At 44.2% G+C, this 26,826-nt stretch overlaps 1 non-coding gene across 1 annotated transcript; it reads right to left on the bottom strand.

Moving 5' to 3' along the window:
- Window positions 1-7,744: 7,744 nt before the first annotated feature.
- Window positions 7,745-7,818, bottom strand: Trnat-ugu. The gene has a single exon. It is a non-coding gene; the product is annotated as a tRNA-Thr (tRNA).
- Window positions 7,819-26,826: the final 19,008 nt, after the last annotated feature.

Raw genomic sequence — 26,826 nt, 5'->3', positions numbered from 1 at the left:
GTATGTACCAAACCAGGATGCACATCCAGGCCTTTGTCTATTGGACAGATTACTCCTACTGACTGAGCTATCCTTGCTTGCTTGCCTGACTGAGCGAGATGGTCCATTAAAAGACTGACTCTCATTTGCAATAACAGAAATTCAGATCCCATTTTCTGGTCATTTAGATTTAAATTTTCGCATTATTCCCCTGAATCACATAAGGCAAGTCCTGGTACAGTTCCTTTGAAAGGACATACCCTATTTCCTTCCCTACCTGTCCCGGTTACGACATTCCGCTTCATGACCTCGTCATTGATAGGACAAATCCTAATTTTCCTTCCTCCCAGGCACACCTAATGTTCAGCCTCACAGTCTTCATTTCCAGTATCTCCTGCGTTGTTTCCAGACACCAAAGAATGTTATGTTCCGATCTGAACTGTAATTCATGGTAGAAAAGGTACAGCCAAATTCCAGATGGGTGAATGCCACAAAATAAAATGCATTGAAAACAATTTTGAAAACGGTTAATTATTGGCACAACTTTGAAATATGGAAAGGTCTTGATCGCACAATTCTTTGTTAGGCATTACTCGTTTCAAAATTTCATCTTCAGACTGAAGATTTAAATCTGTTGTACTAAAAAACTTATGGAAGTCAGCAAATATACTGAATATATTACAGTCGATGTGTTCAATTTCGTTCACTTTTTACTAAAGTTGATTTAAATCTTCATTCGGATGATAAAATTTAGAAACGTGTAATCCCTAATAAAGAACTGTGCGATCAAGGTTTTTGCATATTTCAAAGTTGTGCTAAATTTTAATGGTCGCTCACCTCTACCATAGATGTATTTCTCCATCACGTAATGGAGATACATTTTTGTTTCTAAAGTTTTTTTCAATATTGCACCGATTCCGTAAAGAAGAAATCTCCACAGAACGCATGAGCTGAACAATGCTTCTGCAAATGGAGGTAGGAAAGTTTGATAAGTTGTTGTTGTTGTTGTGGTCTTCAGTCCTGAGACTGCTTTGATGCAGCTCTCCATGCTACTCTATCCTGTGCAAGCTTCTTCATCTCCCAGTACCTACTGCAGCCTACATCCTTCTGAATCTGCTTAGTGTATTCATCTCTTGGTCACCATCTACGATTTTTACCCTCCACGCTGCCCTCCAATACCAAATTGGTGATCCCTTGATGCCTCAGAACATGTCCTACCAACCGATCCCTTCTACTAGTCAAGTTGTGCCACAAATTTCTCTTCTCCCCAATCCTATTCAATACCTCCTCATTAGTTATGTGATCTACCCATCTAATCTTCAGCATTCTTCTGTAGCACCACATTTCAAAAGCTTCCATTCTCTTCCTGTCCAAACTATTTATCGTCCATGTTTCACTTCCATACATGGCTACACTCCACACAAATACTTTCAGAAACGATTTCCTGACATTTAAATCTATACTCGATGTTAACAAATTTCTCTTCTTCAGAAACGCTTTCCTTTCCATTGCCAGTCTACATTTTATATCCTCTCTACTTCGACCATCATCAGTTATTTTGCTCCCCAAATAGCAAAACTCCTTTACTACTTTAAGTATCTCATTTCCTAATCTAATTCCCTCAGTATCACCCGACTTAATTCGACTACATTCCATTATCCTCGTTTTACTTTTGTTGATGTTCATCTTATATCCTCCTTTCAAGACACTATCCATTCAGTTCAACTGCTCTTACAAGTCCTTTGCTGACAGAATTACAATGTCATCGGCAAACCTCAAAGTTTTTATTTCTTCTCCATGGATTTTAATACCTACTCCGAATTTTTCATTTGTTTCCTTCACTGCTTGCTCAATATACAGATTGAATAACATCGGGGAGAGGCTACAACCCTGTCTCACTCCCCTCCCAATCACTGCTTCCCTTTCATGTCCCTCGACTCTTATAACTGCCATCTGGTTTCTGTACAAGTTGTAAATAGTCTTTCGCTCCCTTTATTTTACCCCTGCCACCTTCAGAATTTGAACGAGAGTATTCCAGTCAACATTGTCAAAAGCTTTCTCTAAGTCTACAAATGCTAGAAACGTAGGTTTGCCTTTCCTTAATCTAGCTTCTAAGATAAGTCGTAGGGCCAATATTGCCTCACGTGTTCCAATATTTCTACGGAATCCAAACTGATCTTCCCCGAGGTCGGCTTCTACTAGTTTTTCCATTCCTCTGTAAAGAATTCGTGTTAGTATTTTGCAGCCGTGACTTATTAAACTGATAGTTCGGTAAATTTCACATCTGTCAACACCTGCTGTTTCATATATCTTGCCCACCAGATGGTAGAGTTTTGTCAGGAGTGGCTCTCCCAAGGCTGTCAGTAGTTCTAATGGAATGTTGTCTACTCCTTGGGCCTTGTTTCGACTCAGGTCTGTCAGTGCTCTGTCAAACTCTTCACGCAGTATCATATCTCCCATTTCATCTTCATCTACATCCTCTTCCATTTCCATAATATTGTCCTCAAGTACATCGCCCTTGTATAGACCCTCTATATACTCCTTCCACCTTTCTGCTTTCCCTTCTTTGCTTAGAACTGGATTTCCATCTGAGCTCTTGATATTCCTACAAGTGGTTCTCTTTTCTCCAAAGGTCTCTTTAATTTTCCTGTAGGCAGTATCTATCTTACCCCTGGTGAGACAAGCCTCTACATCCAATAGTATTGATGTGTGAAATGTGACTGGCAAATTCAACTAAATTTGGTGCTACCTGAGGAAAATACTTTGTTAGGTTGTTGGGTTGTAAGTGTACGTGTTAAATACCAACATCAGCTCCACTTGGTGCTCATAGGGCTTACTGTATACGAAAAAAAGTGGTGCGCGATTTGAAATAAGTCTAAGAGTAGAGGTGAGGAAGGAGGGCCATTTCTAAAAATAATCGGTAACGGTCCACATTTTGTTAAATCTATGATTCTTGGGTTTGGTCTTTAGCTGACTAATGAGCATTAGATCTCTAAGAAAGGGGGTGATGGCTCGAAGGAATTCACATGAAAAATGATGTATAAAAGCACCAAATGCACACTGTTCGTTCACGATACGCTGTTTGGTGACAGCTTCGATGTTATTTTAGTATAGGTTTATATACAGGGTATCTGCTTGTTATAGGTACAAACGAAAGGGGTCTGTGGGCAGCAATACAACAAACAGTCCTAATAAACAGAGGTCCAGTAACTAATGGTTTCTCCAATACGGAGGATTACGACTGAGTTAATGAGCACCTTATAGGAGAGCACCAGAGGATCTAAATTGCAGATATGCACTTGAGGACAAACACGTTACAACAGGTATTCCAAATGACCAACAATTGTGTGGAGGCGGACTTCGCCATGTCTTCTCATCGATGGCCGTACGCATTCAAAAATCGCAGGCGTGTTTCGAATACATTGACACCCAAATGCAGTGCATTCCTGAGGTTCATCGACGCTGTCAAGATGGCTGGTTTACAGAAAATCTTTTAAAACGTCCGCAAATAAAATCTAACAAGTTGATGCCGGAGTACCTGAATGGCTACGGTATAGGTGAGCGATAACCATTCAGTTGCTGTGGAAAGTCCGTGCTACCTATTTCCGAACAGCCTCATGAAAGTGCGCCGATGTACCTGCCTTCATGCATGTACCACATACACATCGTTTCACATAAAGAACAACATTCAAAATGTGACACTAAAGCGTTATAACATTTGCATGACTGCACTTGCGCATTTGTTGTATAGGGCGAACTATTGTCTTCTGGACCTATGTTTATTGGGATTATTTGCTTGCTTCATTATCCGCTACTCGCTCGCTACATTTGTAGTTGTAATAGCCAAACACCCAAAAGGCAATGCCGGGATCACACAGCAAGCAAATAAAAAATGACGAAACTACTCGAATCACTGTTGCAGAACAACTGTTTATAAGAAATGGATTCGCATTGTGCGAATCCATCTCGCATCAGTTACCACGGTTGTAAACGCCATAACAGCGCATCTTCCTACAGACGTGCATGCGTGTCTGAAGACCATTACAATGTGAAGATACAGACACTGTATAAACGGCAACATGGGCGATGCTGCGCTACTGTTGTGCAAGATAGAAGTGGAAAAGTGTGTGTGCAACACCTGTAAACGCGAAAATCGGAACAACAAAAAGCGGAGTAGAAAGGCAGCTGCAACATCCAATCTGTTGTCGATGTTTCAACGATGTACTTACTAAATATTGAAATATGTATTACGCTAAATGAAGATGTGTAAACACCTGAAACGCGTATTGACTTAAATAATAGTACATAAATATGTGGCTGGTTCCTGTATTTCTTAATTTACTTATCACTACTATTTGTTAGATTAGCCGCACACAATGCAGTCGGTTCTTATCCTCGCCATTCAGCCTCCTCCATCTTCCTCAGCCAACGTATTCCTCTCCGGCTAGTCCCATCTCACATATGTCCCCTCTGATCCCTCAGTACATCTCACAAGGAGACGGCACGACTGTGGGGTCGGGGATTTGTCCGAAATTTTGTGTGGTGGAAGAGGACCCCTAACACCTCACGTGGTTAAAATATTAGAACGCAGTACTCGGAAAATCCCGAGAAAAATCGATCCAAAGTTTCTTAGGTGCCTTATGAGTATATAATGTTAGTCCATTGTCGAGCCGCCGTCTGGCATAGAAGGTTAGGGCTCAGACTCGGACTTTTACGCCAGAAGTCTCGGGTTCGATTCCTCCTCTGGCACTTCTGTTTCATTTCTTTTGTTATTCCACCAATTATTCAAAAAGTTTCCCAAACTTATTTTTAAAACAATATTTTAGCTGAAGAACGGAAAGTTTTTCATTCACTGAAAAATATTCGTGCTCATGCTCGTTGATATTTTACATCGGTAACAACATTTTGTACGCAGAAAACATGTATTTACCGGTTTGGTCAGTATTTATCACATAAACCTCATGGTACTGATGGATTAAACGGCACGTCTGCCGACGAAAGTTCTCCGCAGACGCCTGGATGTCCTCCATTGAAGCCGCTTCTTTTTTCGAAACCAGTTTCGTGATCTTGCGTTGTGAAATTCTGTGCTTCTGTTTAAATGCCGTGACCCATCGGTCCGACGCCTTGAATTTGAAATCGACGAATTGTGCAGCCGCAGCCAGTGCCCATTGCTGTAAATTTCTTGTCGTGACTTGCTGATATTGCTGCCTTGCTTCCACGAAACGGTCGTAGGTCCACGAATCTGTCTCCTCAAATTTATCCATTCGCGTACCACCACTTTTAATATCTTTCTCCCATTGTGAAAGATATTCTTTTCTCTCAATTGGCGACATCCTTTTTTGCAATTACATTATTTTCCGTCAAAGTTTTTCATAATACGCCACAGCGTCCTTCAATCGTAATTTTGATAGATCACTACGAATGGATTCTTCAGGAATTTCTTCTCCTATTCCAGATGAGCCAGTAACTTCTTCCACATGTTTAACCTCGGATCCGAATAACATGTTGAAATTTGAAACAGGCACGCCTGTTCACGACGAAATCGAAAAACAAACTGCCATTTACTTCTCACGGCTCGCGCACAGTCCTATGCGCAGATGACCGTTTTAATCACAAGGGGACCCTTACAAAGCCCCTTTAATCCTTAAAACCCCATAAAACGAAATAGAACAAAGAGCAAGAATAATTTTCATTCGATGAAAAACTTTACGTTCTTGAGCTAAAATAATGTAGGTTTGGGAAACTTTTTGAACAATTGGTGGAATAACAAAAGAAAATGAAACAGAAGAACCAGAGGACGAATCGAACCCGAGACCTCTGGCGTAAGTGTCTGAATCCGAGCCCTAACCATCTAGGCCAGACGGCGGCTTGGCAATTGACTAACGTTTTATACTGATAAGGCCCCTAAGATACTTTCGATATTTCTCGGGATTTTCCGAGTAGTGCGTCCTAATATTTTAACCACGTGAGGTGTTAGGGGTCTTCTTTCACCACACAAAATTTCGGACAAATCCCCGACCCCACGGTCGTGCCGTCTCCTTGTCAGTAGCGCCCCCCCCCCCCCCCGCCCTCCCCCGATCTGCTGCCTTGGATGCCTTCTTCCACCGCCTGCCAGCTGAGCTGACCTCGCCGCGTTACGTGCCGTAACATCTCAGTCCGTTCTCTCTAATCACGGCCTCAATGTCCAGCAACTTGTACAACTGCAAATTCGCGGTTTTTCCTTTTTCGCCACTCGTCTCTATCCTTTGTTGGACCAAAAATCTGCCTCAGAACAGAATTCTCAAATTCCATGAGTTTTATTTCTATCTTTTGTGTCAGAGTCCACGTCTCTGCTCCATACAGGCCGACAGGCTGTCCTAGTCACTGCGGATCTTGACGGAAGCCGGGACTTAAGCAGCTTTCCCAGTGCAAACATTGACTGGATTCTTACCATTATTTCCTGGTCTATCTTATTCCTTTCATCGAGTACTGCCCCAAGATATTTGCTTTTTATCCTCTCAAAGAGTTCATCATCTACATCTAAAGGTCTGTCATCGTTCTTTCTGCTCAAGAAATCTTGAAAAAGCCACATTTAAATGACCATGCGAAAAAACAGATTCTGGCAAAAACAACTTTGTCCTTTGAAGCGATTGACATTATTCTTTGTTAATGGTCATAGCGAAGGATACTTTTGTTGGGAATTGTTTTCTTATCGTTTGGAAAGGCGTGGCTGGGCCAGAAGGTGTGAGGTTCGTGCGAGGTATGAGCACAGTTTTATCGTCGGAGTCAATGAGTTTAGCAGTGATGATGTGCTCGCCTAAGTGAGTTACCATTAAGCTTACAACATTAATTAATGCCAGATTAGCGATAAGACTTCAGATTAACACAATAATGGCATTTTTCTTTAAAAACAATTGATGAGGCGGTAAACCGGACGGATTTGGAGATTCGGCAGGTTACAGTTGAACCTTGTTTATTTCTTCAAGGTGGACAGAATGAGAACTTAGCGAAACCATTGCCTCTCTAGGTAGCAAACTGGAAACGGCACCTGCTGTAACTGTTGTACAGTCATCATTTTTTGGATGTAGAATCGCTGTTGAATAGAACTGCGAAACATTTTGTTCGTTGATTTCTGTGGAACTGGAAAAGTGTCGTAATTACAACAACAGTATTTAGGAATTTTGATATACATTAATGGTACTGAGATTGGTAGAAGTGTAACGTAACATTGCAAACGCTATGACGAATTACCTGTGATAACGAATGCTCATGTAATTCATTTATTCCCGCAATACACAACGCCAGTTTAAAGAAAATAAACAACTCCAACCGCTGTTCTACATAATAGTAAAATTAGAGTGTCAGCAGATGGCGCCTCCTGAATTGTTTGTACCGATATGTGTAGCCGACATTCCGTGCACGCTTATGTACAGAATCTAACTGCAACGGCTGTCATGCGTGTTAGGTAAACAGATTGTTAGTAGATGGCATCTTCTACACTGACTTTACAAAAATATTTTCAAAATAATTTTTTTTAACGAAAACAATAAATTTAAACTGTGTATTTTTCGTCGTTAGTGGTGAACGAAATCTTGAAAATGATGCCAGAGTCATTAATTTTGATTAAGAGATAGGGAGATATGTATATGAAGATAGAAACTGTTCTCGAAAGAGCAGATACAACGGATGACCGTGCAGCTTCCCTAGAATAAATGATAATTAATTGAAACCCTCAGCTGCCGACAGGTGTTGATGATATACCTCGTTGGGGAGAGCTGAAAATGTGTGCCCCGACCGGGACTCGAACCCGGGATCTCCTGCTTACATGGCAGACGCTCTATCCATCTGAGCCACCGAGGATACGGAGGATAGCGCGACTGCAGGGACTTATCCCTTGCACGCTTCCCGTGAGACCCACATTTCCAACTGTCCACAATCTACATATGTAATGTACCTAACAGATATAGGCTGCCGACAGGTGTTGATTTACCTCAATGAGGACAGCTGAAAATGTGATTAATTATCATTTATTCTAGAGTAGCTGCACGGTCATCAATTGTATCTGTTCTTTCGAGAACAGTTACTATCTTCATATACACATATCCCTATTTCTTAATCAAAATTAATGACTCTGGCATCATTTTCAAGATTTAGTTTACCACTAACGACGAAAAATAAACAGTTTAAATTTATTGTTTTTATTAAAAAAATTATTTTGAAGAATTTAAAAAAAAATCAATGTAGAAGATGCCATCTACTGACAATCTGTTTACCTGACACGCACGACAGACGTTGCAATCAGATTCTGTACGTAACCGTAGACGGAATGTCGGCCATGCATATCGATCCGTACCAGATAGGGTTGATAGAAGAGATAGAGAAGATCCAACGGAGAGCAGCGCGCTTCATTACAGGATCATTTAGTAATCGCGAAAGCGTTACGGAGATGATAGATAAACTCCAGTGGAAGACTCTGCAGGAGAGACGCTCAGTAGCTCGGTACGGGCTTTTGTTAAAGTTTCGAGAACATACCTTCACCGAGGAGTCAAGCAGTATATTGCTCCCTCCTACGTGTATCTCGCGAAGGGACCATGAGGATAAAATCAGAGAGATTAGAGCCCACACAGAGGCATACCGACAATCCTTCTTTCCACGAACAATACGAGACTGGAATAGAAGGGAGAACCGATAGAGGTACTCAAGGTACCCTCCGCCACACACCGTCAGGTGGCTTGCGGAGTATGGATGTAGATGTAGATATAAAAAATTTAGTAGGGGCCATCTATTAACACTCTAATCTTTCTATTACGTAGAACAGCGGCTGGAGTAGTTTATTTTCTTTAAACTAGCGTTGTGTGTTGCGGGAATAAATGAATTACATCAGCTTTCGTCATCACAGGTACTTCGTCATAGCGTTTAGAACGTTACTTTATGTTTCTGCCAATCTCAGTACCATTAATGTATATCAAAATTCCTAAATACTGTTATTGTAATCATGATACTTTTTCAATTCCATGGAAATCAATGAACAAAATGTTTCGCAATTCTATTCAACGGTGAATCCACATCCAAAAAAAGACGACTGTACAACAGTTACAGCACATGTCGTTTCCAGTTTGCTACCTAGAGAGGGAATGGTTTCGCTAAGTTCTCATTCTGTCTACCTTGAAGAAACAAACAAGGTTCAAGTGTAACCTGCCGAATCTCTAAATCCGTCCGGTTTACCGCCTCATCAATTGTTTTTAAAGAAAAATGCCATTATTATGATAATCTGAAGTCTTAACGCTAATCTGGCGTTAATTAATGTTGTAACATTAATGGTAACTCACTTGGGCGAGTACACCATCACTCTAGATTCATTGACTCCGCCGATAAAACTGCTCATACCTCGCACCAACCTCACACCTCCTGGCCCAGACAGGCCTTTCGAAACCATAAGAAAACAATTCCCAACAAAAACATCCGTCGCTATGACCATTGACAAAGTATAGGGTCAAACGCTTCAAAGTTGTTTTTGCCAGAATCTGTTTTTCGCATGGACATTTAAATTCCCCTAAATTCCGGGAAGGGGGCAATGAGCTCCGAATCCACGTTCAATCACATCCCAGATGTGTTCGATCGATTAGGCTGTTGAAAAATGGCACTGCCGTCGGGAAACACGGTCGCCATGAAAAGGTGTAGGCGATCTGCAACTGGTGTACGATATTCCGTGACCGTCACGGTGTACTGCACAATTTCCGCTCGCCCACGTGAATGTTCCGCAGAGAATAATGGAGCCGCCGCCGACTTGTCTCCGTACCGCAGTACAGGTGTCAAGGAGATTCGCGTCCTCCCATGGGCATGATGAAGAAGCTATCGGGATCCATCAGACCGTGCAACGCTCTACCACTGCGCCATCGTCCAGTGGCGATGGTCACGTGCCCATTTCAGTCGTAGTTGTCGACGTCGAGATGTTAACATTGGCACATGCGTGGGTCGACGGCAGCAGAGGCGTATCGGTAGTGGCTTTCGGTGGAGACACACTTGACTTCGCCCAGCATTAAAGTATGACGTCAGTTCCACTACACACTGTGCGGCTGGTCCCGGCGGAGGTTAGAGTCCTCCCTCGGGCATGGATGTCTGTGTTCGTCTTTAGGGTATTTAGGTTAAGTAGTGTGTAAGCTTAGGGACTGATGACCTTAGCAGTTAAGTCCCATAAGACTTCACGCATATATATATATATATATATATATATATATATATATATATATATATATATATATATTCCACTACAATTCGCTGCCTGTTCTGTTTCAACTCTCTGCCCAGTCTACAGCCTACATCTGTAATGAGGGGCGGCCACCCAACCCACGATGTCTGGACGTGGTTTCACCACAGCACTTATCGAACATTTGACATGTCGTGCAGTTACCGAAATGCTCGTACTGAGCCTCCGGGCCATCACAATCTGCCCTCGGTCACACTCAGACCTATCGAGCGCCTTCCTCGTTCTGAACACGGACAGCACTCCACCTGATACTACATGCACCGTGCGTGTGTCTGACTAGCAGTCATTCCTCGCCAGGTGGCCCTGCTATCACCTGGACGGATTTATATCGATAATAGGCCAGTGGTCATAATGTTCTGCCTTATCGGTGCATATGATAAAAAATACCTTTTAGTATCTTCATGGTTCTTCCTTGTATACAACCTTCTTTCATGATTCTTGAACCATGTGTTAGCTATGTTTATGCTCTGCACAAAATTCTACAAGGTGGCTTCCTCTTTCATCTCTTAGCCCCAACCCATATTCACTTACTATGTTTCCTTCTCTTTCTTTTCCTACTGTTGTGTACATAGTTCCGCATAGTCAGCGCGTACACAACTTTCCCACTAGAGCGCGCCCCGCTAAGCACAACAGCGCAGGCGCAGCGCTCGTCCATCTCCGCACTACAAGATGGCGCTGTCTTAGAGACGGACCAAATTCTGCTTCCGCCGATCCACGTGTTAATATGTAACGCAGCCAATGACATTGCTGCTAATGTAGAACCTTTTTCTGCTCGCGGATCACACTCGCGCAGTGATACATGAACACGCCAGGTATTATAACGAGTGTACAGACCTCCGATAGTCTGCATTAGTCTATAGGCAAGTTACAGTCTGTGCCTAATAAGATTATCATATTCCTGTACATAGCCATGAAGAAAAATGTATAGACACTTTGTCAAGTATCAGAGATCTGTGAGAATAAGATTAACGTACCAAGACCAAAGGAACTTCAGATTGTCAATTATAAATAGCATCCAGAACCAAGTTAAGTAATTTTATGCTTGTTATTATTTTAATAAATGTGTGTGAAAATTAATCAACTTCTGTTTAAAGTTGGTCACCGTCAATCTGCTACTCTAAGCGTGCAAGTGGCATTTCTATCGTCTGACCTAACGGCAGAGGATAAACACACCACGATAAGACCACGAGACATATTGCTGACACTCGCCTACTTCGTTAGAGCGACAAGTCAAATAATCTGATGGTGTGTGTACCGAAGGTCTTAAAGTACGCACACCACACCTACTCTCCAATTCCAGTCACCCATGACTATTAAATTTTCGTCTCCCTTCACTACCTGAATAATTTCTTTTATCTCATCATACATTTCATCAATTTCTTCGTCATGTGCAGAGCTAGTTGGCATATAAACTTGTACTACTGTAGTAGCTGTGGGCTTCGTGTCTATCTTGGCCACAATAATGCGTTCACTATGCTGTTTGTAGTAGCTTACCCGTATGGAATGTAGTCGAATTAACTCGGTTGATGCTGAGGGGATTAGATTAGGAAATGAGACGCTTAAAGTAGTAAAGGAGATTTGGTATTTGGGGAGAAAAATAACTGATGATGGTCGAAGTAGAGAGGATATAAAATGTAGACTGGCAATGGCAAGGAAAGCGTTTCTGAAGAAGAGACATATGTTAACATAGAGTTAGATTTAAGTGACAGGACGTCGTTTTTGAAAGTATATGTATGGAGTGTAGCCATGTATGGAAGTGAAACATGGACGATAGTTCAGACAAGAAGAGAATAGAAGCTTTCGAAATGTGGTGCTACAGAAGAATGCTGAAGATTAGATGGGTAGATCACATAACTAATTAGGAGGTATTGAACAGAATTGGGGAGGAGTTCGTCGCACTTGACAAGAAGAAGGGATCGGTTGGTAGGATATGTCCTGAGGCATCAAGGGATCACCAATTTAGTACTGGAGGGCAGCGTGGAGGGTAAAAATCGTAGAGGGAGACCAAGAGATGAATACACTAAGCAGATTCAGAAGGATATAGATTGCAGTAGGTACTGGAAGATGAAGCAGTTTGCACAGGATAGAGTAGCATGGAGAGGTGCATCAAATCAGTCTCTGGACTGCAGACCACAGCAACAACAACATGATAAAAAATAACACGCAGTAACTATCAATAATGCGGGCACAACTTTTATTACAGACGGCTCTGGAGGAGACGACGACGAAGCGACAGCGGCGCCCAGCGGCTCCTGGCGGCGGCAACAAGAAGCGCAAGAAGAACAAGAACAAGCGGCGCAAGAGGCCGACGGCGCAGCAGGAGCAGCAGCCGGCCGAGAGCAAGGTAGGCTGCGCCGCCATGTCTTCGTAGGCGTGCCGCGGAACAGTAGCTTATTCAATTTTCTGGTCCAGCGCGTCTTGCGCAGCTCGGTAGCGAAGCTAAAGCCCGCTATTGTCTTTCCAGCCATCGCGCATACCCATATACAGGGTGTTATAAAAAGGCACGGCCAAACTTTCAGGAAACATTCCTCACAAACTAATAAAGAAAAGATGTTATGTGGACATGTGTCCGAAAACGCTTAATTTCCATGTTAGAGCTCATTTCAGTTTCGTCAGTATGTACTGTACTTCCTCGATTCACCGTCAGTTGGCCCAATCGAAGGAAGGTAATATTGACTTCGGTGCTTGTGTTGACATGCGACTCATTGCTCATATCAGTACGTAGCATCAACAGGTTAGTGTTCATCACGAACGTGGTTTTGCAGTCAGTGCAATGTTTACAAATGCGGAGTTGGCAGATGCCCATTTGATGTATGGATTAGCACGGGGCAATAGCCGTGGCGCGGTACGTTTGTATCGAGACAGATTTCCAGAACGAAGGTGTCCCGACAGGAAGACGTTCGAAGCAATTGATCGGCGTCTTAGGGAGCACGGAACATTCCAGCCTATGACTCGCGACTGGGGAAGACCTAGAACGACGAGGACACCTGCAATGGACGAGGAAATTCTTCGTGGAGTTGACGATAGCCCTAATGTCAGCGTCAGAGAAGTTGCTGCTGTACAAGGTAACGTTGACCACGTCACTGTATGGAGAGTGCTACGGGAGAACCAGTTGTTTCCGTATCATGTACAGCGAGTGCAGGCACTATCAGCAGCTGATTGGCCTCCACGGGTACACTTCTGCGAATGGTTCATCCGACAATGTGTCAATCCTCATTTCAGTGCAAATGTTCTCTTTACGGATGAGGCTTCATTCCGACGTGATCAAATTGTAAATTTTCACAATCAACATGTGTGGGCTGACCTACGCTCAATGGAGCACGTTATTATGATTTCATACGGGATACTCTACCTCTGCTGCTAGAATATGTGCCTTAACAAGTACGACACAACATGTGGCTCATGCACGATGGAGCTCCTGCACATTTCAGTCGAAGTGTTCGTACGCTTCTGAACAACAGATTCGGAGACCGATGGATTGGTAGAGGCGGACCTATTCCATGGCCTCCACGCTCTCCTGACCTCAACCCTCTTTCATTTACGGGGCATTTGAAAGCTCTTGTCTACGTAACCCCGGTACCAAATGTAGAGACTCTTCGTGCCCGTATTGTGGACGGCTGTGATACAATACGCCATTTTCCAGGGCTGCATCAGCGCATCAGGGATTCCATGCGACGGAGGGTGGATTCATGTATCCTCGCTAACAGAGGACATTTTGAACATTTCCTGTAACAAAGTGTTTGAAGTCACGCTGGTACGTTCTGTTTCTGTGTATTTCCATTCCATGATTAATGTGATTTGAAGAGAATTAATAAAATGAGCTCTAACATGGAAAGTAAGAGTTTCCGGACACATGTCCACATAACATATTTTCTTTCTTTGTGTGTGAGGAATGTTTCCTGAAAGTGTGGCCGTACCTTTTTGTAACACGCTGTATACGAGGGTCGTTCAATAAGTAATACAAAACTTTTCCTTTCTAGGCCAATTTCGGTTGGAAAGACAATCTACATCTACATCCATACGCCGCAAGGCACCTGACGGTGTGTGGCGAAGGGTACCTTGAGTACCTCTATCGGTTCTGGCTGGCTCTGAGCACTATGGGACTCAACTGCTGTGGTCGTAAGTCCCATAGAACTTAGAGCTACTTAAACCTAACTATGGACAGCACACACATCCATGCCCGAGGCAGGATTCGAACCTGCGACCGTATCGGTCGTGCGGTTCCAGACTGTAGCGCCTTTAACCGCTCGGCCACTCCGGCCGGCTTCTATCGGTTCTCCCTTTTATTCCAGTCTCGTATTGTTCGTAGAAAGAAGGATTCTCGGTATGCCTCTGTGTGGGCTCTAATCTCTCTGATTTTATCCTCATGGTCTCTTCGCGAGATGTACGTAGGAGGGAGCAATATACTGCTTGACTCCTCGGTGAAGGTATGTTCTCGAAACTTCAACAAAAGCCCGTACCGAGCTACTGAGCGTCTCTCCTGCAGAATCTTCCACTGGAGTTTATCTATCATCTCCGTAACGCTTTCGCGATTACTAAATGATCCTGTAACGAAGCGCGCTGCTCTCCGTTGGATGTTCTCCATCTCTTCTATCAACCCTATCTGTTATGGATGCCACACTGCTGAGCAGTATTCAAGCAGTGGGCGAACAAGCGTACTGTAACCTACTTCCTTTGTTTTCGGATTGCATTTCCTTCGGATTCTTTCAATGTATCTCAGTCTGGCATCTGCTTTACCGACGATCAACTTCATATGATCATTCCATTTTAAATCACTCCTAATGCGTACTCCCAAATAATTTATGGAATTAACTGCTTCCAGTTGCTGACCTGCTATATTGCAGCTAAATGATAAGGGATCTCTCTTTCTATGTATTCGCAGCACATTACACCTGTATACATTGAGATTCAATTGCCGTTCCCTGCACCATGCGTCAATTTGCTGCAGATCCTCCTGCATTTCAGTACAATTTTCCATTGTTGCAACCTCTCGATATACCACAGCATCTTCCGCAAAAAGCCTCAGTGAACTTCCACAAGGTCATTTATGTGTATTTTAAATAGCAACGGTCCTACGACACTCCCCTGCGGCACACCTGAAATCACTCTTACTTCGGAAGACTTCTCTCCATTGAGAATGACATGCTGCGGCTTTTACTTATTTGAAATAAAATAACAGCTTCGTGAAAGGGAAATACAAATAAATTGTTTGATAGTTTAGAAGGTAAAAAAGAAGAAGATAGACTAGATGGTAGATGTTAGACCTGCCACCTTGATGTTTATGGGTGGGTACATTGGTGTTTGTCTTCAAGCCATTGAACCTCGACACAACATGCACTGGTGTCCAAAATTAAAGCGACAAACTTCTACTTAACCACCCTGTGTCTAATTCACGAGATAATCATACAAGCTGTCATTAGATGTTGTTACGATCGTGTTCTGCACGGAAGATGGCATTCCGATCGACGGACAACCTCGCCAGCAATGACATCAGGACGCCTGTGAAGCGGGGCAGTATTTGCAGGGCAGTCCGACAACCACGGTCACTGTGTACGCAGCCACACCCGGCGCAGTATGACACAGAGAGGACGTCCTCAGCAGTGGAGGGCCGTAGGAAGAATGGAGCAGGAGAGCCGCAAACTGATGTGGCCGGATGGCTTAATGTGAATCGTTCTGTCCTTTCCCGAATGAGGCAACATTTTGTAGAGACCGAAACTGTATCCCGGAGACCAGGACAGGGCGGACCACATGAGACATGGGAAAGAGAAGACCGCTATTTGGCTGTAAGGGCACAGCGGTATCGCCTTAGTACTGCTCAGCAACTGATATCTGATCTCGCATCATCCACTGGACGTGTCGTATCGAGGCAAACGGTGTGTAGAAGGCTTCGACAAACTGTTCTTCATTGTTGGAGACCTGCTGTTTGTTTACCTCTGGCGTGTCTTCACAGCGAGGGAACATTAAGAGTGGAGTGGTGAACATGCCAGCCTGACGTTCCAACTAGGGCCAATTTTCTTTTCGGAGATGAGTCCCGATTTGGTCTGGATTCGCATTTGGAGGCGACGTGGAACACGATCTCGGACCTAAACATTGTAGAAAGAGACAGATATCGAGAGCTATCCCTAAAGGTGTGGGAAGGGATTATGTTGAGCACTCCAACAGCTCTTCATGAAATTGTACTGGTGAATGAGCAAGATTTGACTGCTGTCAGGTACCGTGAGGAGATCTTGGGATCTCGTGCGCGGTTGTTACGAGATGCTGTTGGCCCGGACTTCCTATCGATGGACGATAATGCTCGACCTCATAGTGCACGGGAGGTTAACGTTTTTTTGGAAGTGGAAGGTATTGGACACATGGCGTGGGCTGCTCACTCTGCCGATTTGAATCCCATAGAGCATGTCTGGGATGCACTCGTAAGACGGGTTGCAACAAGTCAGCATCCACCAACCACTGTCCAAGACTCGTGAGCAGCTCTGCAGAAAGAATGGGCGTCACTGCCTCAACATGAGATTGATGACATCACTCACAGCATGCCCAGTCGTTGTCAGGCCTGTATTGGTGCCAGAGGTGGGCTCAACCCATACTGAGCACAGTAACCAGTTATCAGAATGTGTGTGCAAATCGGTTAAGTTGGAAATAAACTAAAAACGTTGTTCTCTACCGTTATGTGTGTTGCGTTCCGTATTCTTTACATTGTTTCTACTTCACTATCACCTGTTTGTACTGTTTTGTTCTAGGCGCTACAGTCTGGAACCGCGCGACCGCTACGGTCGCAAGTTCGAATCCTGCCTCGGGTATGGGTGTGTGTGATGTCCTTAGGTTAGTTAGGTTTAAGTAGTTCTAAGTTCTAGGGGACTGATGACCTTAGAAGTTAAGTCCCATAGTGCTCAGAGCCATTTGAACCATTAACTTGCACCATTAACATCGAATGAAAAATGGCACACCACAGTGATCACAAGAGTTTACACCATCAAAATTGCAGGCGAACTCATTGGCAGTTACAAACCATGCAGGACGTTGGCGCTACGTATGCACTCTTGAAGAATACATGTAGAATCATATTGGTGTAACGGGGTGATGCAGAGTCATGGAATGTGATGACACGAAACCGAATGCGAAACCGTCTGTCGTGGAGTTTGTCGTGAAGCTGTCTGTCTTTTAAGGCGTAACTGCAGATAGTGCGATAATATGTTTTATAGACACGAAAAAACAAACTTCCAGAGGTTGAATTTGTCCAGTCGTTCCAGGTTTGCTCTAAGTATGATTTTATATGCAGACCAGGAATCAAGCAAAAGCATGTTATTTTGACCAGCTATTGGCCACAGCCAGTCCTCATTCCATAGTTGTAGTTCTCTTACGCTCATTCTCACACTCTTGCCTGCTTTGACGTTAATTTTCCGTACAGCCCTTACAAGATCAAGCACAGTGGAAAGACTCCTAGGGGGCAAAGCACCTCCGACTTCTCGCAGCACAATAAATAATTTTCCAGCCAATTTACAATCGAGATTAACAGTCGGCATAATTGTGTACGAAAGCGCTGAGGCATTGATATTAGCAGATCTTGATACAACTCTCCTGGTACATCTAATTTCCAGGGTTCCTTTCATACGCATTTCCTCTTCAAATCCTGACTGGTCGGAGGTGAAAACAGGTTCCATGGGATGGGATGAGTTTATCTATCTCATCTAAAAATTTTCGGGCCGATTCCCCGGTTTCCTGCGCACCATCAAGTTGACTCTGTGTTTGAAATTTCATTATCTTACGTTTTCCATCTGTGTAGCACTGTTTGAAGTTATGCAGCCAGCCACTGCTCCCCTTGAAATCATTGTAATCTATGTCGCGCACAATTTGATGTGCATGATGTAATAGGTCACCATCCTGTAAATTGTATCGAATATCACTACGCTTGATACACGCAAACACCAGTTTTTGTAACAAGTACGCCTTGTCCTCCCTTGAATATCCGTAGTTTTTCTTCTGCACTACACCGTCATATTGCTACGGAATAATTCGAAATCTGTTCATAATTGTTTTTCTTCCATATACGTCATTGTGTTTAGTACTCGCTCCTCGGACAACGCTTGTCCTTTACAATGTTTCCCTGGCGACGAGATATGTGGCTCCCAGCGATTGTCCTTTACTGTGCTTCCTTGGAGACGGGAGCTATTGCACCCTGTCCGACAAGGATTATGGACTACATGGCTCGACAACTGTTTGAGTGTCACTTTCACTTCTGAAGCGATGTACTTCTCATGTACATTGTCCGGACAGTCGAACATATGCGACGCCACCCGTTCCACAGACTCATTGTGCAGAAACGGTTATAGTTCATCTACCACCTCTTCTTCAGTCTGCGAAATCGCTTGGTTCCTCTCTGACGAAATTTCAGCTTCGGCAATTGTTGTTGTAGATATAATGTAATGTTTTCTTGGTTTGTTGTTGCCATTGTTCTGCTTTGTACCAACATCACTACCACCGTTGCACTGTTGTGAGTTATTCGTCGACTAAGCACTTCAACCACACTCTGTAACCTCGCGCTATGCTCACCATTGGCTACCTCCAGTCCCGCCGCCTGTTGGCGTTAGCAGCCAATATTGTGGTCGCATGGTAGACAATATGTGGGGCTTCGAACGCCGTAAACATCGTTGGCCTTCTTAGTCACGCACTCAAGGGGTTCCTTGCTAGTCAAAAACAGTTGTAGCTCTGTATCTGTACCTATTTGAAAAGGCTGTCTTCTGGACTGAATGGTGGAAACTCGGAGCGCTTGAGCCATAAACCAGTGTGGATCGGTTTACGGTACACAGAGTGGCCGACGCGTCCATCCGACTTCCTACGTACCAACACATCTTAAAATGGCAACTTTCTTTCTTTCTCTGTCCCGACCGTGAACTGAATGTTTGGATGCAAGCTGTTAATGTGTTCAGCGAACTGCTCATGAGCTCTCTCTTAAAATGTGGTTTAATGAAATTGAATTATAACGAAAGTTTTCTTCCAAAGTTCGGAAATACACTCAATCTCGAGTGATTTATTATTTTCTTTGTTTCAAAGACACTGCACAATCATACGAACAAAATCCTATATAGTGTCATTATTTTCAATTCAAGACCGTCTCGATTAATTTTTCCCTCTCTGGAAAAGTGGGCAGTGTTGCTGCGGACACCCCAACGGCGTGGGCCCCGTAAGCACATGCCACATAGGCGAACCGTCGCAGATAGGGAGCACGCTGATGGATCTTGTGAGTGCACGGTCGTGATCCACGCAACTTTTCCGTTCCTGAAGTTTTATCCAGACTTACACTGGACATCTTGAGAGGTGCTGCACCTTCTACGGAGTCGGCAAGACTCAACGAAACCAGGAGAACCTCTTAAGATTTCTTCTCCAGGATGTGAAACATATTCGTGGAGGTTCCACAACTGTGTTAATTACAACTGTGTTAATTATCTGTTATCAAATAAAAACAACAAATGCACCTTTATTTTCGATCACCACGACTGGCGTCCGCTACCAAGGCCATTTACCGGTGGTTATGAGTCCCATGTCCGCAGCTCGTGGTCTCGCGGTAGCGTTCTCGCTTCCCGAGCACGGGGTCCCGGGTTCGATTCCCGACGGGGTCAGGGATTTTCCCTGCCTCGAGATGACTGGGTGTTGTTGTGTCGTTATCATCATCTTCATCATTCATCCCCAATACGGTCGGAGGAAGGCAATGGCAAAGCACCTCTACTAGGACCTTGCCTAGTAAGGCGGTGCGGGTCTCCCGCGTCGCTCCCCTACGCTCTGTAAAGAAGTATGGGACTCATCATAATCATGAGTCCTATGACCGTGGGAGCACACAGACTGCACAGTCTGTGTTCTCCTATGGCGATGGACTCATAACCACCGGCAAATGATCTTGGTGGCCGAAACTGATCACCAGCTGCTGAGACAGCCGGTTGTGAGTTCCTTCATTCTGTGGTGCTTAAGCGTGTTTGTGTCCGCAGGTGACGGACCTCTCTCCAGAGCTGAAGACTCCAGGCAACGCCACCAGACCGGCCGGCAACAAGGAGAAGCGGCCCCTCTCCACCAGGATCTACAACTACCTGGCCCGCGAGGTCATGCCTTCTGTGGGCGTCGGCCTCATTGGGTGAGTCTCTCTCTCTCTCTCTCTCTCCACAGGGTGGTCCATTGATAGTGACCGGGCCAAATATCTCACGAAATAATCATCAAACGAAGAAACTACAAAGAACGAAACTCGTCTAGCTTGAAAGGGGAAACCAGATGGCGCTACGATTGGCCCGCTAGATGGCGTTGCCATAGGTGAAACGGATATCAACTACGTTTTTTTAAATAGGAACCTCCATTTTTACTACATATTCGTGTAGTACGTAAAGAAATATGAATGTTTTAGTTGGACTCTTTTTTTCGCTTTGTGATAGATGGCACTGCGATAGTCACAAACGTATAAGTACGTGGCATCACGTAACATTCCCCAGTGCGTACGGTATTTGCTTCGTGATACATTACCCGTGTTAAAATGGACCATTTACCAATTGCGGGAAAGGTCGATGTATTGATGTATGGCTATTGCGATCAAAATGCCGAACGTTCGTGTGCTATGAATGCTGCTCGGTATCCTGGACGACATCATCCAAGTGTCCGGGCCGTTCGCCTGATAGTTACGTTATTTAAGGAAACAGGAAGTGTTCAGCCACATGTGGAACGTCAACCACTACCTGCAACAAATGAGGATGCCCAAGTAGGTGTTTTACGAGGTGCATTCAAGTTCTAAGGCCTCCGATTTTTTTTTCTAATTAACTACTGACCCAAAATCGATGAAACTAGCATTACTTCTCGACGTAATCGCCCTGCAGACGTACACATTTTTCACAACGCTGACGCCATGACTCCATGGCAGCGGCGAAGGCTTCTTTAGGAGTCTGTTTTGACCACTGGAAAATCGCTGAGGCAATAGCAGCACGGCTGGTGAATGTGCGGCCACGGAGAGTGTCTTTCATTGTTGGAAAAAGCCAAAAGTCACTAGGAGCCAGGTCAGGTGAGTAGGCAGCATGAGGAATCACTTCAAAGTTGTTATCACGAAGAAACTGTTGCCTAACGTTAGCTCGATATGCGGGTGCATTGTCTTGGTGAAACAGCACACGTGCAGCCCTTCCCGGACGTTTTTGTTGCAGTGCAGGAAGGAATTAGTTCTTCAAAACATTTTCGTAGGATGCACCTGTTACCATAGTGCCCTTTGGAACGCAATGGGTAAGGATTACGCCCTCGCTGTCCCAGAACATGGACACCATCATTTTTTCAGCACTGGCGGTTACCCGAAATTTTTTTGGTGGCAGTGAATCTGTGTGCTTCCATTGAGCTGACTAGCGCTTTGTTTATGGATTGAAAAATGGCATCCACGTCTCATCCATTGTCACAACCGATGAAAAGAAAGTCCCATTCATGCTGTCGTTGCGCGTCAACATTGCTTGGCAACATGCCACACGGCAGCCATGTGGTCGTCCGTCAGCATTCGTGGCACCCACCTGGATGACACTTTTCGCATTTTCAGGTCGTCATGCAGGATTGTGTGATTCGGCGATCCCCCAAAACAATTCTCTCCACTTTCTCGATCATGTCGTCAGACCGGCTTGTGCGAGCCCGAGATTGTTTCGGTTTGATCTGGCTTCATTAAACTGTTGCACCCATGAACGCACTTTCGACACATCCATAACTCCATCACCACATGTCTCCTTCAACTGTCGATGAATTTCAATTGGTTTCACACCACGAAAATTAAAAAAACGAATGATTGCACGCTGTTCAAGTAAGGAAAACGTCGCCATTTTAAGTATTTAAAACAGTTCTCATTCTCGCCGCTGGCGGTAAAATTCCATCTGCGGTACGGTGCTACCATCTCTGGGATGTATTGACAATGAACGCGGCCTCATTTTAAAACAATGCTCATGTTTCTATTTCTTTCCAGTCCGGAGAAAAAAAATCGGAGGCCTTAGAACTTGAATGCACCTCGTAGCTGCTGTCGCGGCTAATCCGCACATCAGTAGCAGACAAATTGCCCGAGAATCGGGAATCTTGAAAATGTCGGTGTTGAGAATGGTACATAAACATCGATTGCACCCGTACCGTATTTCTATGCACCGGGAATTGCATGGCGACGACTTTGAACGTCGTGTACAGTTCTGCCACTGGGCACAAGAGAAACCACGGGACGATGACAATTTTTTGCACGCGTTCTATTTAGCAACGAAGCGTCATTCACCAACAGCGGTAACGTAAACCGGCGTAATATGCACTATTGGGCAGCGGAAAATCCACGATGGCTGCGACAAGTGGAACATCAGCAACCTTTGCGGGTTAATGTATGGTGCGGCATTATGGTTGGTTGGTTGGTTGTTTTGGGGAAGGAGACCAGACAGCGTGGTCATCGGTCTCATCGGATTAGGGAAGGATGGCGAAGGAAGTCGGCCGTGCCCTTTCAGAGGAACCATCCCGGCGGCATTATGGGAGGAAGGATAATTGGCCCCCATTTTATCGATGCCAATGTAAATGGTGCATTGTATGCTGATTTCCTACATAATGTTCTACCGATGTTACTACAAGATGTTTCACTGCATGACAGAATGGCGATGTACTTCCAACATGATGGAGGTCCGGCACATAGCTCGTGTGCGGTTGAAGCGGTATTGAATAGCATATTTCATGACAGTTGGATTGTTCGTCGAAGCACCATACCATGGCCCGCACGTGCACCGGATCTGACGTCCCCGGATTTTTTTCCGTGGGGAAAGCTGAATGCTACTGTGATCCACCGACAACGCCTGACAACATGCCTCAGCGCATTGTCAATGCATGTGCGAACATTACGGAAGGTGAACTACTCGCTGTTGAGAGGAATGTCGTTACACATATTGCCAAATGCATAAAGGATGACGGACAAAATTTTGAGCATTTATTGCATTAATGTGGTATTTACAGGTAATCACGCTGTAACAGCGTGCGTTCCCAGAAATGGTAACTTCACAAAGGTACATGTATCACATTGGAACAACCGAAATAAAATGTTCAAACGTACCTACGCTGTGTATTTTAATTTAAAAAACCTACCTGTTACCAACTCTTGGACTAAAATTGCGAGCCATATGTTTGTGACTATTACAGCGCCATCTATCACAAAGCGAAATAATGGTCCAACTAAAACATTCATATTTCTTTACGTACTACACGAGTATGTAATAAAAAATGAGGGTTCCTATTTTTGAAAACGCAGTTGATATCCGTTTCACCTATGGCAACGCCATCTAGCGGGCCAATCATAGCGCCATCTGGTTTCCCCTTTCAAGCTAGACGAGTTTCGTTCTTTGTAGTTTCTTCGTTTGATGATTATTTCGTGAGATATTTGGCCCGATCACTATCAATGGACCCCCCCAGATATATATATATATATATATATATATATATATATATATATATATATATATCGGGTGAAGCCAAATTCGCGCACTCGGGCTTCGCAGCGCGACTTCGCACATGCCAGGGATAAAAAAATTTCTGTCACAAAATTTCGTCCTGCGAGTACATCCCGCAGAAAAAGGACGTTAAAGAGTGACAGTCTGGCCACACTATAGTCACTTGTGCGGTAAGTACCTCTGTCAGCATATGTTCGTCGTGTTGTGCAGTTAGTACAGGGGATAGAGTTTTGGGTTAGCATATAGGAGGTCGATAGTTTGATCCTGGGTTGAGCCTTTTTTTTATTTGGTAAATGTAGTCCAGGTGGTATGGTATCTAGCATCTTAATCGTCAAAAGCGATTGCAGCGGGTCCTCTAGAAAACATTTGCACTTACATACTACAATTGTAGAAATGGAAGATTGGTCAGCTTTGAAAGAAGTCCTTTCCGCGTCGTGGATGTCAATTTATTCTGCTAGATGCTACTAGATGCGAAACCTGTTTTCTTTGCACCCTCTTCCAATGGTTCCATAGATTATTCTTGCCTCGTTCAGGTCAATAACATTTCGTTAGGGCCTTACGTTGCCAGTAGGACCAGCAACGTGCTTTGCGAATAATGTCCAAACTCGGTTACTATTTGTGAGTGTTATCACCATGATCCCACTAATTGTGCCTTTCAACATTGAGTCTGGTAACCGCATGCTATTTAGTACGTATCTCAATGCATTATTATTATTACTACTACTATATCGATGGGATTGTGGAAGCGTCACGTCTATTACTGTTAGGAAACAGTGTAGTTCGAAACCGAACATTTCACAATTTGGGGTGTCGGGATGAATCATGCAGAACAGTATCTATCAGAGGGGCAATGAGCGTTAGGTGAAACAGCGCGTAGAACTGATGGCGTGTTTATACTGTATGTGCTGTCCACCAGACAGGGCCTAGTTGTGAACTGAGTATCGCGCCCGTGGCAGACTCCAATGAACACGCGTACACGTATCGATTTTTGTCATTGTAAACCCTAAGCCAGTGTGACAGAAGTATGGCATACAGACACGATGAATATGTGGATATGCTTCTGGTCCTTTGTGCGTCTGATAACCAGGTCCTAGTGGATATGCTGCTAGATATCCTCGTCAACGCAGTACAGATAAAAATGTATTTCGTCGTCTGCAGCTGCGCCTTCAGGAGTCAGGTTCTCTCCTTCCCGCATCGCGTGACAGAGGTCTTCCACGGATTCGCCGTATTCCACCTACTGAGGAAGCTATTCTGGAAGTCATACACCAAGAACCTAAGAGAAGTACATGTAGTGTAGCGCGGTCGTTAACGTGCTGGACGAGCGTGGGCTGCGCCCCTTTCACTCGAGACCTGCAGATTGCCATCAGCAGGTGCAATTCTTTGAATGGTTCCAACAACAACAGGAAGCCAACGGTGACTTCGTGAACACCGTAGTATGGTCGTGTGCAGTAGCATTCACTCGTGAAGGTGTCTTCAGTATGCACAATGCCCACCATTGGTGTGAGATTAACCCGCACGTCACCCGCGACCGTGGATATCAAATTCGCTTTGGTATCAACGTCTCAACCGGAATATTGGGTGACAAGTTTTTGGGCCCCTACATGTTGCCTGGCCGGTATCGTGCATTCCTCTCAGACTATCTGCCTCATGCGGTGAAGATGTTCCATTACATATTCCAACACGATACTACACATCCATACTTTGGAATCAATGTGCGACAGTATTTGGACAGAACATTTCCAGGGAAATGGTTGGACATTGAGGTCCAGTTGTATGGCGACCGCGTTCATCTGACCTGGATTTCTCCCTGAAGGAGCACGTGTACTCTACTCTGCTGACAAATTTGGAAGAATTGGTAGCGCATTTTCATGCTTCTCTTGTTACTGTGGACGCAGCTTTGCTGCGAAGGCTCCAGAGCAGTACGATCCGGCGGGCTGCGCAATGTTTGGACTGCAGGAGATCGCTTTGAGCATCTGTTGTTCTGAGTACAACGTGTTCTGTTGTGAAGGTCATCTGGTCATTACTATGGGCATTATTATTGTCACTGGTTGCTAATGAGCACATCTGAACGCTCATATTACACGTAGTATAAGTGACAAATTGTTGTTGTGGTCTTCAGTCCTGACACTGGTTTGATGCAGCTCTCCATGCTACTCTATCCTGTGCAAGCTTCTTCATCTCCCAGTACTTACTGCAGCCTACATCCTTCTGAATCTGCTTAGTGTATTCATCTCTTGGTCTCCCTCTACGATTTTTACCCTCCACGATGCCCTCCAATACTTAACTGGTGATCCCTTGACGCCTCAGAACATGTCCTACCAACCGATCCCTTCTTCTAGTCAAGTTGTGCCACAAACTTCTCTTCTCCTCAATCCTATTCAATACCTCCGCATTAGTTATGTGATCTACCCATCTAATCTTCAGCATTCTTCTGTAGCACCACATTTCGATAGCTTCTATCTTCTTCTTGTCCAAACTATTTATCGTCCATGTTTCACTTCCATACATGGCTATACTCCATACAAATACTTTCAGAAACGACTTCCTGACGCTTAGATCTATACTCGCTGTTAACAAATTGCTCTTCTTCAGAAATGCTTTCCTTCCCATTGCCAGTCTACATTTTATATCCTCTCTACTTCGACCATCATCAGTTATTATGCTCCCCAAGTAGCAGAACTCCTTTACTACTTTAAGCGTCTCATTTCCTAGTCTAATTTCCTCAGCATCACCCGACTTAATTCAACTACATTCCATTATCCTTGTTTTGCTTTTGTTGATGTTCATCTTATATCCTTCTTTCAAGACACTATTCATTCCGTTCAACTGCTCTTCCAAGTCCTTTGCTGTCTCTGACAGAATTACAATGTCATCGGCGAACCTTAAAGTTTTTATTTCTTCTCCATGGATTTTAATACCTACTCCGAGTTTTTCTTTTGTTTCCTTTACTGCTTGCTCAATATACAGATTGAGCAACATCGGGGAGAGGCTACAACCCTGTCTCACTCCCTTCCCAACCACTGATTCCCTTTGATGTCCCTCGACTCTTATAACTGCCATCTGGTTTCAAATTGTAAATAGCTGTTCGCTCCCTGTATTTTACCCCTGCCACCTTCAGAATTTGAAAGAGAGTATTCCAGTCAA

Source organism: Schistocerca americana, chromosome 9 (genome assembly GCF_021461395.2).
Source record: "Schistocerca americana isolate TAMUIC-IGC-003095 chromosome 9, iqSchAmer2.1, whole genome shotgun sequence".
NCBI lineage: Eukaryota > Metazoa > Arthropoda > Insecta > Orthoptera > Acrididae > Schistocerca > Schistocerca americana.
The sequence above is the reverse complement of the archived record's forward strand: the minus strand, read 5'-3'. Positions and strand labels throughout refer to the sequence as shown.